This window comes from Cervus canadensis, chromosome 8 (genome assembly GCF_019320065.1).
Source record: "Cervus canadensis isolate Bull #8, Minnesota chromosome 8, ASM1932006v1, whole genome shotgun sequence".
In the NCBI taxonomy this organism is placed as follows: Eukaryota; Metazoa; Chordata; class Mammalia; order Artiodactyla; family Cervidae; genus Cervus; species Cervus canadensis.
The window spans coordinates 86,477,100-86,497,945 of NC_057393.1; the positions used below are offsets into that span (position 1 = coordinate 86,477,100).

Consider the following 20,846-nt stretch of genomic DNA (forward strand, 5'->3'; position numbering starts at 1 on the left):
GAGCAAGACATACCACGCAAATTCTCCAGCAACACAGGAACATAGCCCCGAATGTCAACATACAGGCTGCCCAAGGTGACACCTAACACATAGACCCATCTCAAAACTCATTACTGGGCACTCCATTGCTCTCCAAAAAGAAGAATTCAAGTTCCACGCACCAGTACACTGACGCAAGCTTCCCTAACCGGGAAACCTTGACAAGCCAATCGTCTAACCCCACCCACTGGGTAAATCCTCCACAATAAAAAGGAACACAGACCTCCAGAATACAGAAAGTCCACTCCAGACACAGCAATCTAAACAAGATGAAAAGGCAAAGAAATACCCAACAGGTAAAGGAACATGAAAAATGCCCACCAAGTCAAACAAAAGAGGAGGAGATAGGGAATCTACCTGAAAAAGAATTTAGGATAATGATAATAAAAATGATCCAAAATCTTGAAAACAAAATGGAGTTACAGATAAATAGCCTGGAGACAAAGATTGAAAAGATACAAGAATTGTTTAATAAAGACCTAGAAGAAATAAAAAAGAGTCAATTAAAAATGAACAATGCAATGAATGAGATCAAAAAAACTTTGGAGGGAACCAAGAGTAGAATAACGGAGGCAGAAGATAGGATAAGTGAGGTAGAAGATAAAATGGTGGAAATAAATGAAGCAGAGAGGAAAAAAGAAAAAAGGATCAAAAGAAATGAGGACAACCTCAGGGACCTCTGGGACACTGTGAAACGCGCCAACATTCGAATCATAGGAGTTCCAGAAGAAGAAGACAAAAAGAAAGGCCATGAGGAAATACTCGGAGATAATTATCTGAAACTTCCTTAATTGGGGAAGGAAATAGGCCACTCCAAGTCCGAAGAAACCCAGAGAGTCCCAAACAGGATAAACCAAGGTGAACACCCCAAACACTTTAATCAAACTAACAAAGATCAAACACATAAGAACAAATATTAAAAGCAGCAAGGGGAAAAACAACAATAACCACACCAAGGGATTCCCATAAGGAACGCTGATCTATCAATAGAAACCCTCCAGGCCAGAAGGGAATGGCAGGACGTCCTGAAAGTAATGAAAGAGAAAAACCTACAACCTAGATTACTGTATCCAGCAAGGATCTCATTCAGATATGAAGGAGAACTCAAAAGCTTTACAGATAAGCAAAAGCTGAGAGAATTCAGCACTACCAAACCAGCTCTTCAACAAATGCTAAAGGATCTTCTCTAGACAGGAAATGCAGAAAGGTTGTATAAACGTGAACCCAAAACAACAAAGTAAATGGCAACGGGACCACACCTATCAATAATTACCTTAAATGTAAATGGGTTGAATGCCCCAACCAAAAGACAAAGATTGGCTGAATGGATACAAAAACAAGACCCCCATATATGCTGTCTACAAGAGACCCACCTCAAAACAAGAGACACATACAGACTAAAAGTGAAGGGCTGAAAAAAAATATTTCATGCAAATGGAGACCAAAAGAAAGCAGGAGTCGCAATACTCATATCAGATAAAATAGACTTTAAAATAAAAGCTGTGAAAAGAGACAAAGAAGGACACTACATAATGATCAAAGGATCAATCCAAGAAGAAGTATAACAATTATAAATATATATGCACCAAAATAGGGCACCGCAATATTACGGCAAAAACACTAACGAGTATGAAAGAGAATAATAGTAAACACAATAATAGTGGGAGACTTTCAATACCCCACTCACAACTATTGGGATTAAGTCAAACTAAACAGAAAAATTAACAAGGGAAACACAAACTTTAAGCACAATGGACCAGCTAGACCTAATTGATATCTATAGGACATTTCACCCCAAAACAATCAACTTCACCTTTTTCTCAAGTGCACACGGAACCTTCTCCAGAATAGATCACATCCTGGGCCATAAATCTGGTCTTGGAAAATTCAAAAAAATTGAAATCATTCCAGTCATCTTTTCTGACCACAGTGCAGTAAGATTAGATCTCAATTACAGGAAAAAAATTGTTAAAAATTCAAACACCTGGAGGCTAAATAACACGTTTCTGAATAACCAACAAATCATAGAAGAAATCAAAAAAGAAATCAAAATATGTATAGAAATGAATGAAAATGAAAACACAACAACCCAAAACCTATGGGACACTGTAAAAGCAGTGCTAAGGGGAAGGTTCATAGCATTACAGGCTTACATCAAGAAACAAGAAAAAAACCAAATAAATAACCTAACTCTTCACCTAAAGCAATTAGAGAAGGAAGAAATGAAGAACCCCAGAGTTAGCAGAAGGAAAGAAATCTTAAAAATTAGGGCAGAAATAAATGCAAAAGAAACTAAAGAGACCATAGCAAAAATCAACAAAGCTAGAAGCTGGTTTTTTGAAAAATAAACAAATTGACAAACCATTAGCAAGACTCATTAAGAAACAAAGAGAGAAGAACCAAATTAACAAAATTAGAAATGAAAATGGAGAGATCACAACAGAAAACACTGAAATACAAAGGATCATAAGAGACTACTACCAGCAGCTCTATGCCAATAAAATGGACAACTTGGAAGAAATGGACAAATTCTTAGGAAAGTATAACTTTCCAAAACTGAACCAGGAAGAAATAGAAGATCTTAACAGACCCATCACAGGCAAGGAAATCGAAACTGTAATCAAAAATCTTCCAGCAAACAAAAGCCCAGGACCAGATGGCTTCACAGCTGAATTCTACCAAAAATTTAGAGAAGAGCTAACACCTATCTTACTCAAACTCTTCCAGAAAATTGCAGAAGAAGGTAAACTTCCAAACTCATTCTATGAGGCACCATCACCCTAATTCCAAAACCTGACAAAGATGCCACAAAAAAAGAAAACTACAGGCCAATATCACTGATGAACATAGATGCAAAAATCCTTAACAAAATTCTAGCAAACAGAATCCAACAACATATTTTAAAAAATCATACACCATGACCAAGTGGGCTTTATCCCAGGAATGCAAGGATTCTTTAATATCCGCAATCAATCAATGTAATACACCACATTAACAAATTGAAAGATAAAAACCATATGATTATCTCAATAGATGCAGAGAAAGCCTTTGACAAAATTCAACACTCATTTATGATTGAAACTCTCCAAAAAGCAGGAATAGAGGAACATACCTCAACATAATAAAAGCTATATATGACAAACCCACAGCAAGCATCACCCTCAATGGTTGAAAAAATTGAAAGCATTTCCCCTGAAATCAGGAACAAGACAAAGGTGCCCACTCTCACCACTACTGTTTCAACATAGTGTTGGAAGTTTTGGCCACAGCAATCAGAGAGAAAAAGAAGTAAAAGGAATCCAGATAGGAAAAGAAGAAGTGAAACTCTCACTGTTTGCAGATGACATGATCCTCTATATAGAAAACCCTAAAGACTCTACCAGAAAATTACTAGAACTAATCAATGAATATAGTAAAGTTGCAGGATATAAAATTAACACAAAGAAATCCCTTGCATTCCTATACACTAACAATGAGAAAACAGAAAGAGAAATTAAGGAAACAATACCATTCACCATTGCAACAAAAAGAATAAAATACTTAGGAGTATATCTACCTAAAGAAACAAAAGACCTATACATAGAAAACTATAAAACACTGATGAAAGAAATCAAAGAGGACACAAACAGATGGAAAAATATACCGTGTTCATGGATTGGAAGAATCAATATTGTCAAAATGGCTATTCTACCCAAAGCAATCTATAGATTCAACGCAATCCCTATCAAGCTACCAACGGTATTTTTCACAGAACTAGACCAAAGAATTTCACAATTTGTATGGAAATACAAAAAACCTCGAATAGCCAAAGTAATCTTGAGAAAGAAGAATGGAACTGGAGGAATCAACCTGCCTGACTTCAGACTCTACTACAAAGCCACAGTCATCAAGACAGTATGGTACTGGCACAAAGACAGAAATATAGATCAATGGAACAGAATAGAAAGCCCAGAGATAAATCCACGAACCTATGGGCACCTTATCTTTGACAAAGGAGGCAAGGATATACAATGGAAAAAAGACAACCTCTTTAACAAGTGGTGCTGGGAAAACTGGTCAATCACTTGTAAAAGAATGAAACTAGAACACTTTCTAACACCATACACAAAAATAAACTCAAAATGGATTAAAGATCTAAATGTAAGAACAGAAACTATAAAACTCTTAGAGGAGAACATAGGCAAAACACTCTCCGACATAAATCACAGCAAGATCCTCTATGACCCACCTCCCAGAATATTGGAAATAAAAGCAAAACTAAACAAATGGGATCTAATGAAACTTAAAAGCTTTTGCACTACAAAGGAAACTATAAGTAAGGTGAAAAGACAGCCCTCAGATTGGGAGAAAATAATAGCAAATGAAGAAACAGACAAAGGATTAATCTCAAAAATATACAAGCAACTCCTGCAGCTCAATTCCAGAAAAATAAATGACCCAATCAAAAAAATGGGCCAGAGAACTAAACAGACATTTCTCCAAAGAAGACATACAGATGGCTAACAAACACATGAAAAGATGCTCAACATCACTCATTATTAGAGAAATGCAAATCAAAACCACAATGAGTACCATTACACGCCAGTCAGGATGGCTGCTATCCAAAAGTCTACAAGCAATAAATGCTGGAGAGGGTGTGGAGAAAAGGGAACCCTCTTACACTGTTGGTGGGAATGCAAACTAGTACAGCCACTATGGAAAACAGTGTGGAGATTCCTTAAAAAACTGGAAATAGAACTGCCATATGACCCAGCAATCCCACTTCTGGGCATACACACTGAGGAAACCAGATCTGAAAGAGACACGTGCACCCAATGTTCATCGCAGCACTGTTTATAATAGCCAGGACATGAAGCAACCTAGATGCCCATCAGCAGACGAATGGATAAGGAAGCTGTGGTACATATACACCATGGAATATTACTCAGCCATTAAAAAGAATTCATTTGAATCAGTTCTAATGAGATGGATGAAACTGGAGCCCATTATACAGAGTGAAGTAAGCCAGAAAGATAAAGAACATTACAGCATACTAACACATATATATGGAATTTAGAAAGATGGTAACGATAACCCTATATGCAAAACAGAAAAAGAGACACAGAAATACAGAACAGACTTTTGAACTCTGTGGGAGAAGGTGAGGGTGGGATGTTTCAAAAGAACAGCATGTATACTATCTATGGTGAAACAGATCACCAGCCCAGGTGGGATGCATGAGACAAGTGCTCGGGCCTGGTACACTGGGAAGACCCAGAGGAATCGGGTGGAGAGGGAGGTGGGAGGGGGGATCGGGATGGGGAATACGTGTAAATCTATGGCTGATTCATATCAATGTATGACAAAACCCACTGAATGTTGTGAAGTAATTAGCCTCCAACTAATAAAAAAATTAAAAAAAAAAAAAAAAGGGACTTCCCAGATGGTGCCAGTGGTAAAGAACCCACCTGCCAATGCAGCAGACGTAAGAGACACGGGCTCGATCCCTGGGTCAGGAAGATCCCCAGCAGGAGGACACGGCAACCCGCTCCAGTATTCCTGCCTCGAGAATCCCATGGACGGAGGAGCCTGGAGGGTTACGGTCCACAGAGTCACAAAGAATCAGACATGACTGAAGTGACTTAGCACGCACATGCTGTTTAAGATTCAGAGAAGCTCTTTGATGTCGACGCCACAATTCACCAGTATAATCCTGAGGCAAGCGAGGCAGGATCTGAAGCCTGGCAGTCAAATGCCAAAGCTCCTGGGCTTAACCAATCACCACGCTGCCTCCATCACATGTGCTTGGTCACACATTTGGAGCCAACAATGTTGGCAGTTAATGGCCAAACTGCACACACTGCTTCAAATACCTCCCCCAACCAGCTCGAGCCATGGCTGGGAGGAGAGTGAGGGCTGCTGGGAGCATTCGGGGTCACGGCTCCCTGAACACCACCTACTCTGGGTGGGGCTTGTGTGGCCAGGGGGACCCCCCCCCCAAACCACTGGGCACTGGGGGATATCCATTCCCATCGGGTGACAGACCTGGGACATGCAGGGTATACCTGGATGCTTTGTCCTCTCCAGGACAGCCCTGGGTCTCTTCTCACCGAGCCGGTACCCACACTAATGAGGCCTGCTCTGGGACTAACTGTGACCCCCTTGCTTACAACAAGGGGGCGAGCAGAAGAGACCTGGACATCTTTTGATAACCTTACTCATTATTGTAGGATTGCACCTGAATAATGATTTTTCTCCTCCATTGTTTCATGCTGTCACCATTAAACTTTTATTTGCCAGTGATTCTTGGAAATGGTCCTTCCTCTTGGTAATGATGCTGACTTTTGGTCAGAGAGAACTGTCAGTATGGAAAAGGGGCATCTCTTCTTTCCAGGCATCTAATTCTTCCTCCAGACAGCTGAACAAGTCTGTGATTGAAGAAGGTGCCACAGACAGCAGGGTTATCGAAATGGGCTCAGCAGTCAAATTCCATACATTAGCTTAGTATAATAACCTTCTGTATCCAGAAATGCCCCGGATTTAGACATGTTGTCTCTGAACCAGGGTCTAGAGATGAGTGAAGAGGACGGCCACAGACATAAAGAGAATAGCAAAACCAGTCTGCTGTTTATGTGCCACTGAACAAGCCCTGCTGGATTCACGCAGGTTTAGGAGTTGAATATTTTACAAATTACTGACTCAATGGACAAGAGGTTGAGCAAGCTCCAGGAGATGGTGAAGGCATGAAAGCCTGGTGTGCTGCAGTCCATGGGGTCACAGAGTCAGCCTGGGCCAGGCTGTGGCAGGGACCACCACTGTCTTCCCATCACTTCCACTTCCCTCTTCTCACTAACAGGACCCCCACTCTGTTGAAAGGTAGCAACCTGCTCCACTCAGATATATTTTTAAGCCTCCTGTGTCAAGGGTAGGGGTGTGGGGGGGTCCAATGAGATTGGGAGAAGCCCAGGAGAGCTCCGTAATAGGTTCAACCTCAGGGAGGAGAGAGTCCCCTCCCCCACCCATTCATTCCTCCTGCCTCGACTACAGATTCCATGACTTGATAACAGAAGGATGGAGCAGAAAAGCAAGAGGAGCCTGAGTCTCTGGTGGTCTCACGGCACTGATGCCAAAAGCTTGGGCTCTGTGCATCATGCCAAATCAAATCTTGGAGACAGAGTTTTGGGTGAAGCAGAAAAGAATAGCTTTATTGCTTTCCCAGGCAAAGGAGGATGCATCTGGCTCTGGTCATCCCAACCCGGGAGGATCTGGTGAGGAGCTTTATACCAATGGTTCATGGATGGGGATGCTGATAAGATTAGGGTGTGCGCAGGGACTGCACCCCTTTAATCTGGCCTCAGGTGGTCTTTCTCTGGAATGAAGAATGCTAACATCTTCCATTTGTTGTTGTTTTTCAGTCACTCAGTTGTGTCTGACTCTGCGACCTCATGGACGACAGCATGTCAGGTTTACCTGTCCTTCACCATCACCTGGAGCTTCTTCAAACTCGTGTCCACTGGGTCGATGATGCCACCCACGCATCCTGTCCTCTGAGGTCCCCTTCTCGTCTGGCTTTCAATATTTCCCAGCATCACAGTCTTTTCCAATGAGCTGGCCCTTTGCATCAGGTGGCCAAAGTAATAGAGCTTCAGCTTCAGCTTCAGCATCAACTAGCTCAAAGATATTATGTGTATTTCCTGAGGCAGAACCATGACCCTGCTCCAAGCCTTCACTATTTTCTCATGGCTGCCCCTCCCTTGTCTCTGCATCCCCTCCCTTCCCTGATTAGTGACTTTTGGTATTTTCCTTTTGGAGCTCAGGGAAGGTCATGGAAGCTGCAGTCTGTTCCCTACAAACAAGGAATGGAGGACAGAAAGGCTTCCATGCCGAGGAGTCTCACAGGGTCTTTTTCAGTTTTAGCACCAACTCATTATCCTTGAACCATGTATTTTGGAGCTCACGTTAAGTGAGAGAAAATAGATGCCTATCTTTCTTAAGGGACTATTTCAGGTCTCTGTTAACAGAGTCATTAAAGAGAACTTGCCTTTTGACACTAGGTGTATGCTGCAGTCCACACTCGGAAGCTAATTAGTTGTGGCTTTCATGTGACCATTTTTCTATGAAGAATCAGGGATGCCGCAGAGAGAAACCTCACCCAGTTAATCTGCCTCCCACTGTCAAACAGGGGGTTGAGGGACATCAAGAGAGAAGACAGGAGGTGGCCACAGACAGGCAGGAAGGGCACCCAGGAGGAGAAGGAAGGGAGAAGGGCAGCCAGAAAGCAGTGCTAAGTGGAGGAGGCGGCATTGTTGGGCTGCACCCACAGGCAGGCAATCCTGTGCTTGCCCAGCCTCAAGATCAAAGAAAGAGCCTGGAGTCGGCAACAGAAACCTCAGTGGTTTGATGACTGGAAGACCTTACACATCTGAAGCCAGGTCCTGCAGAGACATCCCACTGTGTGCAGTGGGTAGCAGGCAGAGCCTAGAAATCTTTGCTGCTGGGGATACGGGGAGGATACCAGTTGAAACAGGAATCAGATTTCTTGCACACAGAGCTGAAGAATGAACTTCACGAACACACAAACACTCAAGCAAACAGGATTTATGAAAGAGAAGGAAAGAACAAAGCTCTCAGCATAGACACTGACAGGGAATAAAGAGTCCCCCCTAAGGCAAGACTTACAGAAGTTTATATCCTTACCAGTATTAATCTGTACATTTTTGGTTGGCTCCTATCATTAAAATATGTCATTTTTAGCCAATTAGTTTAAAGGTCAAGATGTTTAATTTAACATCTTTATGGCTTCTCTTGATCCTTGGATTATGTCCCCACCCTTTTTCATGCCCCCTGGCCATTTTACAATGGACCAGATGTATGGGCTGAAAAGTAATGATCACCAGTTTTTCCCTCAGGCATATGGTACAGAAGTTAATTACTGCCTCCCCTGGATCTGAGTACTGATAATTTATCAGACCAAGGACACATTCCAGGAATTGGGAACAAAGGGTAGAGCTTCAGGTTAAAATAGAGCAAGATGTTTATTGAATGAAAATAAGACTGAGGTCTCAGAGTCCTACCCTGACTGCCTAGCAATTTCTACCTCACAGCTATGGGGGATGTGATGTCAGGTTGGCTCATCAGTTACCAGGGAAACCAGCAGAGAAGCACGCTCCTCTCCATCCCTTTGAGTAATGATTTTTGTTGTTGTTATTATTTTTGGCCACATTGCCAGTATGTGGGATTCTAATTCCCCAGCCAGGGATTCAACCTGGGCCCCTTGTATTGGAAGTGCAGAGTCTTAACCACTGGACCACCAGGGAAGTCCCCACACTGCCCCTTTGATAAGCTAACATGGTAAGGCCATTCCAATCTAAAGATCAGAATAAACACTAGGTGAATCGGGGGGCATTAACTGATCAGGAAGGTCAGTCATGGGAGTGGGGTATGGGTGAGGCATGGCCTGTCAAAGCAGGAGATGTACAGAGAGCAAGAGAACAGTCACCTTGGGGGACCTGACTATACAGGTGTCTAGGTCCTTTGAGCCAGGCCGCCTGATGGAAACCACGTCCCCTCTCCGCAGGCAGTGCCATTAATGACCACACACACAACAGCCACAAGGAACTCTGTCCTAGCGTAGGAGAGAGTGATCCACTGAAAACCAGTCCTCCCTACAGCCCCTCTGAATTTTTTTAAAGGGGGATGCTGCTGCTCATAGCACCTGTATCACAGGCTTGTTAAGAAAACTTCATGAGCTCTTGCTTATTTATTTATTCTTGCTTATTTGGCTGTGCTGCATCTTAGTTGTGGCATGTAGGATCTAGTTTCCTGACCAGGGATCAAACCTGGGCTCCCAGCATTGGGAACACAGAGTCTTGGTCACTGGACCACTAGGGAAGTCCCCAGCTCCTTTGAATTGACTGCACTTATAGAAGGGTAAACATTCCATGGGAAATCTATCAAAACGGCATGGGAAAGTCACACACACAGCCACCTGAAAATTCGAGAACTGCAAAAAGGAGGGAAAATGTCACAACATTTATAGGTATTCTCAGGTTGTAACATGACCACCCTAGATGATGAGTTGAAATATGTCCCCAAGAAAGACAGGTTGAGGTCCTAATCCCCAGGAGCTCAGAATGTGACCTTATTTGGAGAGAGGATCATTCTGCAGATGAATTATTGAAGATAAGGACATACCAGAGTAGAGTGGGCCCCTAATCCAACATGCCTGGTGTCCTCATAAGAAGACAGGAAGAGGGGGTCAGGGCTGGAGTGATGCATCTAGAAGCCGAGGACCACCAAGGATTGCTGGCAACCCCCAGGGACTGGGGTAGATTCTTCTCAGAGCCTCTGGGAAGAACCAGTGCTATTGACACCTTGATTTGCCTTCTAACCACCAGATGGATGAGACAATGAATTTCTGCTACTGTAAGCCACCTAGTTTGCTGCACAGTAAGTCCCCTACACGTGAAGGAGTTCCGTCCCTAGTGTTTGTAAGCCCAGTTTGTGTATAAGTCCAACAGTTAGCCTAGGTACCCAAGTGACACATTGGCTATACAGTACTGTACTGGAATGGGTTTGTAATACTTTCACACAAACAATACATTAACAAACACAAAAAACCAAGAAGACATTTCTAATCTTACAGGACAGCACCGTGAAAAGTCCAGTAGTACAGCACAACATCTGGCATACAGGGGCTGGCACTGAGTGAACAGGCAAGAAGAATTACTGACCGGAGGAGGGAGGGGAGGTGGGAGGTGTGGCGCTAACGGATGGGCAGCGTCACTCAGGCCTGACGCTGATGGCACAGGGTCTGGCTCCCTGCTGGAACCAGGTGGATATTTGCATCTTTGAAAGTTCTCAGTCTGAAGGTTCACATGTAGGGGACTAACTGTCTTCTGTTACAGCAGTCCAGGGGGAAAATACACTCCATATTCCTAAACCTTTTCATTCAGCGGTGAAATTCTAGTTTCCATTTGGAAGCCAAGTTTTTCTTTTTTCCCCTTTTAAAATCAAAAGACATAATTTAACATTAAAACATCAAAGAACTTGGTTTTTTTCAATAGTAATTAAATCTATTTCAGGCTTCAGAATAAATAAATGCCTTTCAATACTCCAGAGCAGAAAAACGTATGGAGGCATGAGCTAGAGTTTTTTCAGACTCACTTAAATTTGCTTGGAAAAGAATTCTTTTAATGAAAAGTCACCCTACATGTAGTTTCTAGTATAAAATTTCTTTTGCTTGGGTTCTATAGTGTCTCAGCTCCTGAGATGCTATCACATTAACTGATTAGCATAAACGTGATCATTAAAATAAGGTTCCCATATTGTAAAGAATGCGGTAATACACATACTAAAGTTTAATGTCAAATTTTACATTTTCTTCTTCTGGAAACAAAGATTGAGGAACAAGTATTATAAGCTTCCCAACTGTTAACATTCAGGATACTCCATTAGTCAAATAATCTATCTAAACAATAATTCTTTTATCTAATATGACAAAATTCAATCTACATATGGATGCCTAGAATTCCTTACCAATGATCCTGTTTCATTTTTTACAGCAGCCTTTAAAATGGAATGGTGCTTCTAAAAGAGTGCCTAAAATATATATCTGAGGCAGGGCTCTGAATTTCAAATGAAATGCCTTTACAATAGGATTGCCATATCAAATACAAGATGCTTGGCAAAATTTGAATTTTAGATCAACAATTTTTTTTTTCAGAATAAGGGTGTCTCATGAAATATCTGATACAAAATTATACTAAGACATGATTTGTTGTTGATCTGAAATTCAAATACACCCGGGTATCCTATATGTTTATGTGCTAAACTTAGCAACTCTACTTTGAAAGTATAAATTGGAAAGCTGAGACACTGCCCTAGTAAATTCTACTGATGGAAAGGAGCTTTTAATCCAGGAAAAGCCGATTCCATACTACATCATTCAGGGCTGGAGGGTCTGTTGATACTTAGTTAGTCAAGGCCTGCATTCATGATTTCTCTCCAAAGAAAACAAAGGAACTGAGAAACAATCATGAGTTTCCTTTGCTTTTCTACCAAATTCTGAGAACCACCTCCATAAACCTCTATTTGACTTTTAGCAAAATTAGCATGTGAGAAGAGGAAGGTTTTCTATGACTTAGGAAACACTAAAGTCATTCTTTGAATGGATGACTTCTGGTTCTAAGAGCCCAGGAAATTGTTTCTCTACTTTTATTACTTTTTCAAAGAACTGTTAGAATTTACTGAAGTGGACACTCTTGAGGCTATTTAGTTGTAAGTAAGTTGGTAGTAAGTGGGCATCCCCATCCAGATTAGATCTGACAGAGTCCAGATCCTTTTCTGCTTATTGAAAACTTCACCATCTGGGACTTCCCTGGAGGTACAGTGGTTAAGACTCTCTGCACTCCCAATTCCAGGTTCTATCCCTAGTCAGGGAACTAAGATCCCACATGCCACAACCAAAAAAAAAACATCCTGTGTGCCACAACCAAGATCCAGTGCAGCCAAATAAATATTTTTTAAATGATGGGGGAGAAAAAAAAGAAAACTTCCCATCTTTTCCTGCTACTACATAACAAATTAACACAGTTAAAGATTTACACATTTCTTAGCACAGATCTATGGGTCAGGAATCTGGACACAGCTAAAAGGAATCCTCTGTGGTAATCAACCTGGTATGAAGGGCTGTGTTCTCATCTGAAGATTCGGCTGGATGAGAATCCACTCCCAAGCTCACTCAGGTTACTGGTAGATTTTATTTCCTTGAGGTTGTACCTGGTGGGAGGCTGTCCTCGGCTCCTAGAGGTCACCTGTGGTTTCTTGTCATGTGGGCTTCTCTATATGAGCCCTTGCTCCATCACATCAGCAAGGAGAGCCTCTCCAGTGTCTGCTAGCAAAACAGACTAGGAGAGCCTTATATAATGTAACATAACCACAGGAGTAAGAGTGCATCATGTCTGCTGCACTGTACCGGTTAGAAGCCAGACACAGTTCTCATCCAGGCTTAAGGGAAGGGACGGGATGAAGGGGTGAGAACCAGGAGGGAAGAATAAGGTGCTCAGCCCTCAAGCTATAAGCCTACAAAGTTGCTTAAACATCCTAATGCAGATTCCAAGTACAAGTAACCACACTAAAGAACACAGCTTTAGTGTCTTCTGTCTTTGAGTCACATTTTGGAACAGCCAGCATTTACTAAAATTATGAGCTCTTGGAGAACTTCTTTAGTTGCATAGTTTCACAAGGACCCCAGGCCAAGAGCCTGACTTAGGAGTTTAAAAGAAACCAGGTTGTAGATAAAGATCTTATCAAAAACAATTCTAGTCCCAGTATTACATTTCTTCAGGCCCCCAGTGTTCAGAGTCCAGCAGCAAGATCAATCTGGTGATATCAGGAGAGTAGAGGGCTGGGGACAATTTTACTAATAAAAATCGTGGTGGCAGGTCAATTTCCTTTCATTTGTACAATAGAGTGGTGTACTCTAAGCCACTCTAATGATGGCATGGTCCTCTGAATTCACCACGGCAGCGGAGGGTTATCATATCCTCGGTGGGGAAACATCATGGTCACAGTAAATGCAGGACAAGCTATGGTGGCAACCAGGCTGGGAGGAGCTCACAAGCACAGAACAAGGCGCAACCTCAGGATCGCATCATGCTGCCCCCCTTGTGCAGCTGTTTCACGTGTTGGTCCCTCTGTCTGGAACATGTCCTCTAACCCTTGGTGCAGCAGGCTTCTCTCATCCTCCAGGTCTCGACTTGAACGTCAGCTCCTTGGAGATGCTTCTCTGAACACAGAAGCCAAAGCAGGACTCTGGTTAGTCTCATCACTCTGCTCTGCTTCCCACACAGCACTGCCCTTGGTCCTGGAAGCAAAACCCTCCCTTATTTACATTATCATCTGTCATTGGACTCATTCCACGTTGCCTCATGCACGACCAGGTCCTCAATGTTGCCAATGTACTTGGCACTTAGGAGGCTTCAGTGAGTATTTTTGGATGAATGAACAAGTGGACCAGAGCCTTCACTCAACTTCTGGCTACTTCAGAAAGAACAGCCGGTGGCAGCTTCTAAGAATCATGTGCCCGTTTCAAGCCACATCCCACATCTGCCTCCTGACTAGTGGGAGATGAAAAAAATGATTTCCACCCTTTAGCAAAACATTAAAGAGTTCAAAGTGGCCCAAGTGTGGTTCAAGGCAAATCTCTCAGCTCACAGAGCTGGAGCCTAGTTTCAGTTCAGTTCAGTTCAGTCACTCAGTCATGTCTGACTCTTTGCGACCCCATGAATCACAGCACGCCAGGCCTCCCTGTCCATCACCAACTCCCAGAGTTTACCCAAACTCATGTCCATCGAGTCAGTGATGCCATCCAACCATCTCATCCTCTGTCATCCCCTTCTCCTCCTGCCCTCAATCTTTCCCAGCATCAGGGTCTTTTCCAATGAGTCAGCTCTTCGCATCAGGTGCCAAAGTATTGGAGTTTCAGCTTCAACATCAGTCTTACCAATGAACACCCAGGACTGATCTCCTTTAGGATGGACTGGCTGGATCTCCTTGCAGTCCAAGGGACTCTCAAGAGTCTTCTCCAACACCACAGCTCAAAAGCATTAATTCTTCAGCACTCAGCTTTCTTACTGGATGTGAAAGCAGGGGTTGTGGGGCGGTGGTGGGGGGGGGGGTTGCATCTCGGAATGTTAGGAGGTTTTAGATATGCGGATGTGTCCAGGAGCACTTTGAAAAGTTTTAACTGCAGTATTTATACAGAGAGTGGCATCAGCTTGTGTTGAATTCTTTTTACTTATTTATTTGGCTGTGCCAGGTAGGCGGGATTTTTAATTGCAGCACGTGGGATCTAGTTCCCTGACCAGGGATCAAACCCAGATCTCCTGCATTGGGAGTGCAGGGCCTAAGCCACTGGACCACTAGGGAAGTCCATGAGCTCTTCAGAAATGATGGCAATTCTTTCAACCTGCTCTGGGTTGTGGGCAAAGCCTTGGTAGCAAAGCCCATATCTGGGGTTCAGGTTCACTCAGATATTAGCCAATCTGATTTCAGAAGAAATGAGGTTTCAAATCCAGACTGTCTCAAGCTGACCTAGAAAGCAAACTCTAGTCCAAATATAAGGTACTCCTGAGAAACCTATATGCAGGGCATGAAGCAACAGTTACAATCAGACATGGAAAAATGGACTGGTTCCAAATTGGGAAAGGAGTACATTAAGGCTGTATATTGTCACCCTGCTTATTTAACTTATATGCAGAGTGTTAGGTGCTATACATATTAAAATAACATTTCTACATGTTAAAGCATGCAGAACTGCCCAGCATTTCACACGAGTACATCATGCGAAATGCTGGGTTGGATCACTCACAAGCTAGAATCAAGACTGCTGAGAGAAATGTCAATAACCTCAGATACACAGATGATACCGCCCTAAAGGCAGAAGGCAAAGAGGAACTAAAGAGCCTTTTGATAAAGATGAAAGAGAGAGTGGAAAAAGCTGGCTTAAAACTCAACATGCAAAAAACTAAGATCATGGCATCCAGTCCCATCACTTCACAGCAAATAGATGGGGAAAAAATGGAAACAGTGACAGACTTTAGTTTCTTGGGCTCCAGAATCACTGTGGAAGGTGACTGCAGCCATGAAATTAGAAAATGCTTGCTCTTTGGAAGAAAAGCGATGACGAAACTAGACAGCATATCAAACAGCAGAGACATCACTTTTCTGACAAAGGTCCATATTGTCAAAGCTGTGGTTTTTCCAGTAGTCATGTATGGATGTGAGAGTTGGACCATAAAGAAGGCTGAGCACTTTAGAATTGATGCTTTTGAACTGTGGTACTGGAGAAGACTCTTGAGAGTACCCCTTGGACAGCAAGGAGATCAAACCAGTCAATCCTAAAGGAAACCAACCCTGAATATTCATTGGAAGGACTGATGCTGAAGGTGAAGCTCCAACACTTTAGCCACCTGATGCTGGGAAAGATCAAGGGCAGGAGAAAAAGGGGTGAAAGAGGATGAAATGGTTGAATGGCATCACCGACTCAATGGACATGAGTTTGAGCAAGCTCCAGAAGACAGTGAAGGGCAGGGAAGCCTGGTGTGCTGCAGTCAATGGGGCCGCCAGGGGTTGGACACGACTGAGAGACTAAACAACCGCTACTGGGCTACAGTGAATGACGGACTTAAAGCCTTGAAGTAAGATGCTCTGACATTTCTAGATTAGTCACTAGCATGATAAATAAGACCATCACCTCCCAGATCTATAAAGCCAGACAGCTTGCAAGGTGCCTGTGTTAGCCTATGAAACTCTAGGCTTTTTCTGGCAGCCCCCCATGATAAGAGCTGACCTGAATTAAAAGGTGCCCAAGTAGGCGGCAGAACCCCTCACCATCTCAAAAGACTCCCCACACTGGGGAGACGAGAGTGGCAAAGTGGGTCAGGTACGTGAAAGCCACTGTTACGAGCTGAGCTGTCCATCACGTAAGATGTAGAGAAAGGAACTTCCCTGGCGGTCCAGTGGTTAAGACTTTGTGCTTCCAATATACAGGGCATGGGTTCAATCTCTGGCTGGGGATCTAAGAAGCCACATGGCCAAACCATTTTAAAAACTTTTCAAAAAAGACACGAAGAGAGAAGTCCCAATGATACCAATACAAGTTTGCAAGAGCAAAAGTGGAGATGGCCACGGAGAACTAGAAATGCCATCTGCCTAATGTCTGCCTCTCTGCCCCAAGGGGGCTTACAGCTGAGGATTGCAGATACCCCCATCACTGCTGGAAGAGACCGCAGTTATGCTCAAAGTTCACTGCAACTCTTTTTTTTTTTTTTTTTTCACACTGCAACTTTTTTGAAACGCTGAGCTACTTTGCTATGCAAGTCATAGCATTCTTTGTTACGAGGCCTATGAGAGAGAACTGGCGACGAATTCGTCACTGCCAGGCCCCCAGATGCAATATTCCTCTTCCAGGGCCTGAGCCCCGAGGCTGAAGTATGAAAAGGGATGAGCTGGAGAGGTCTGAGAACATCTTGAAAATGGGATGTTTGGGTTCTGTCTGAGATGGTAACTGCTGCATGCTCAAGGATGAATTTTTGTCAGTGTCGCCTTCTTCAGTAATGAAGGGCTGTGTTGTCTGTGAAATGTCAAAAGCAGCAACTCCTCAAGGTAGAAAATATACACAAACAGATGTACAGAGTAAAATACCAAATCTGACCCCCTGCAGAAACTACCAAAGGGCTCAATTCATTTCACTACAAACTCTTTGCTAATAACTCATCAGCTGCTTCAGGCTCAGCAGGAACTCAATAAACACATTCCAAAAAAATAACATTCCCAAAGATTCATGGACGTGGATGGTGAACACAATGCTACTTATACCGGAAGTGCATTGGAGAGGAAAAGCACTGAATTTTCAGCAATAAGAACAAGGATAAGCAATTATAATACAACTGTCTAAAATCTCACTCTGGTCCAGGTTAGGACAGTGGTAAGGTGGCACCAGGGCTCCCTCCAACAACCTAGCCTGGGACAGGAAGTAGCTGTTACTCCCACGCCAGGTAGATAGAGAACAGGAGTTACAGTGAGTCCCCTACCTACGAACCTTCAAGTCTCGAACTTTCAGAGATGCGAACATGTGTCACTGGATTGTTTCTTCAAGACAGTAGATAGAACTGAATCTAGCAAGGAACCAGAAGCTGTGCCGTCAATGTCAGGCATGAGTGAAGCTGCAGCTTGCTCTCCATCACCTACTGCTGACCGTCCTTCAGCTCTACCATCCTCCACCTCATCTCCCTCCTCCAGGCAGTAACTGTTTTTGCCTGTTCACTCAATGCCCGCCCCTGTATGCCAGCTATTGTACTGTACTACTGTGCTTTCCAAGGTACTGTACTGTAACATTAAAAATGTTTTCTTTTTTGTGTGTGTTTTTTAATGTGTTATTTGTATGAAAAGTATTATAAATCAATTATGAGTGCGTGCTCAGCCTTGTCTGACTCTTTGCGACTCCATGTACTGTAGACAGCCAGACCCCTCTATCCATGGAATTTTCCAGGCAAGAATACTGGAATGGGTTGTCATTTCCTACTCCAGGGGATCTTCCCAAACCTATTATAGAACAGTACTATATAGCCAATTGTGTTAGTTGGATACCTAGGCTAAGTTCATTGAACTTAAGAACAAATTGGACTTAGGAATACACTCTTGGAACGGAACTCGTTCATATGTAGGGGACTTACTGTATTAAACATCAGGGTCAAAGGATCTTACAGCCTGTCAAGCAGCCCAATGTAGCTTTGCCTTAAGGGGATGCCAGCAGGAGGCCTCTGATCTGGCCACTCCTCCACGCCTGCCTTCCCCCAGGAGACAAAGAGTGAACTAGGACACAAAGTGAAACTGAGACCAAGGAGAGTCTGCCAGGATAATGTGAGAAATGATCTAACCTAGGAAGAAACACTGATAACTAACATCATCCACAGCTGAACGAGCTGCGGTGGGAGAAACGACTTCTCCCACTGCGGGCATCCAAGTCCAACCTTCAGAGCCATCTGCCAGGCATGAAAAGAGAGGACTTCAGCCAGCAAGACACCAATAACCTTCAAAGTGCTTTCCAACTCTAAATTCTGGGTTTTAAAGTGACATGAGGTTACCTGCCTGGGGAGAAAAGTGGTCCTCTATATCGGAACATAAAGAAGAAAGAGACAGGAGTTAAACTGCCTCACCTGAAGGTCTCAGAGGAGCTTTTGCACCCTGTCATCTCCTGGAAAGGTCACAGATGAGGGGAAAGTAGGGAGAAGTTACAGCTGTTCACACAGGTGAGGACAGGAGAGCCAGCGGACACAGCCTCGCTAAAGCTGCAGGGACCAATTAGTACGCCAGATACACAGACTGATATGACCCACACCCAGAAAGACCGACTGTGATCTCAGCTTTGACAGCCTTGTTCAGGCCTGAGACCACGAGGTGAATCAGTAAGAAGGAAGAAAATGGGATACAGGCTCAACTGAGTTTCATCTCTGAGACGAAATTTGGCATCTTTCTTCTCCATCCAGGCCATGAGTGTCATTGGTAGTAAGCTTATACACATAAGCCTTACTTAGCACAATGCCTGACACATTATAGACCCCCAATAAGTATTTCTGAATGAATGAGTTATTGAAAGTCCTACCTCTACAACCTCAGTCATCAGTCTATAATCAGATTTGTGCTAATTACACTATTTTCTGTAACACTTAAATTGCTTTTGTTATGGTAGGAATGATGTTAACAGCTATGAAGTATTTCTGGCGTTGTAAGGGAACTCTTTCTCAAACAAAACAGTTTCTCCACATAGATCACAAAATAGGCAAGTCATTTATATTATTAGGAAATAAATATATTATAAAAAGAATGTGGTATTTTTTGAGGTTTTATTTCACAATTGATATAGAAATAAAATAAATAACCAATCAAAAAAAAAGAAAGGAAGAAAGAAAGTGGGATATGGAAGCCAACAAGTGTCTGTACGAAGGGAAAAAAACTTACATCCTACCAGCCACAAAATCCTGCACAGAACAGACGATGCTGGAAAACCAAACTGCAAAGAAGGCTGGTGGTGAGGTCCCAGTGTGCAGGTCATCCCCTGACAAATTTAATCAGAGTGTCTGAGGTGGACCCAGGCACTGGGACTGTTGAAACTCCCAGGTGACTGCAAGGTGCAAGCACAGGTGAGAAGCGTGGGTCCAGCCCCACCCCAAATAAAACAACCCTGGTCGAGTCACTGAACACGAGAAAGATCCATCTGTCGGGTCTCCTCCAGCAATCAGTTCCATCATTCCAAGAAACTTTTAAAGCTCGCAATTTTTCTGCTTCTTTAGTTTACTGACTGACACTCATTGTACTTACAGGGGTCAAATCATCATTAGTTCCCCAGGGTGACCTGTTACTGAAAAAAATTGTATCTTTTTTTGCCCTTTAATACTGCTGGCTGCAAACCCTCCCTATTTCTGTTCCCCAGTCAAATGCTTTCCCCCTGGGCTGAGAGGAAATGAAAAGGCCATTGGGGAGAGATTTCCATTATGTGTACTTATTGCATTTTTTTTTTCTTTTCTTTTTAGCTGCAGGCAAAAAGTCCTTAAGTATTTTGAAATATCTGGCTGTCAAACCATCCAATGCTGGAACTGCTGATAACACTAAGCTGCCTTCTTTAAAAAAAAACAACAAAAAAACTGAACAAGTGATAAGAAACTTTGATGCATAACTACTGTATACTGTATATATTTAAGCATACATAAATACTTTATACTGGGGAATAAGTCATTAGAAAATAAGAGTAACCTTTAGAGTTATACAGGCAAATGCCATTAAAAATGATTCAATTGGTTGTTCAAATGTGTACACTTTTATAATAGCCTCTAGGGATGTCTAGCAAATGGAAAGTAAACCGTGTTCCCGTGGGAAGCAAAGGTTTTTTTTTTTTTTTATTGTTTTTGTTCATTTTGGAGGTACCTGATCATATCCACAGTTCAGAAGTAAAAAAATAATATAAACAGTTGTTCGAAATGTTTTTCTATTTTCTACCACGGAAAAAAGGGTAAGGGCTAGGGCAGGAACTCATGTGCTGTTGAGTCTTCAAAGGTCAAGTAAAACGTGAGTTTGAAAGAACTTGCGCGTATTTCCTTATTTTATATTTTGTAACTTGGAACTAATCTTTAACTCTCTCCCCTCCAAAAATTCTGGGGTAACCTTGGATTTATACCCTAGGATACAGCTATCAATGGGTACAATGAAATTAACAATCACAGAACATTTTGCTTTCTGTAATTTTAAAAATACTTCCTCCTGCATTA

The 20,846-nt window shown here is 42.7% G+C and overlaps 1 protein-coding gene and 1 non-coding gene across 2 annotated transcripts in view; both read right to left on the reverse strand.

Annotated features, from left to right (window-relative positions):
- Positions 1-20,846, reverse strand: part of SLC35F3 (solute carrier family 35 member F3) — a 416,096-nt gene that overhangs the window by 341,847 nt on the left and 53,403 nt on the right. The window lies entirely within an intron of this gene.
- Positions 9,263-9,335, reverse strand: TRNAG-UCC. The gene has a single exon. It is a non-coding gene; the product is annotated as a tRNA-Gly (tRNA).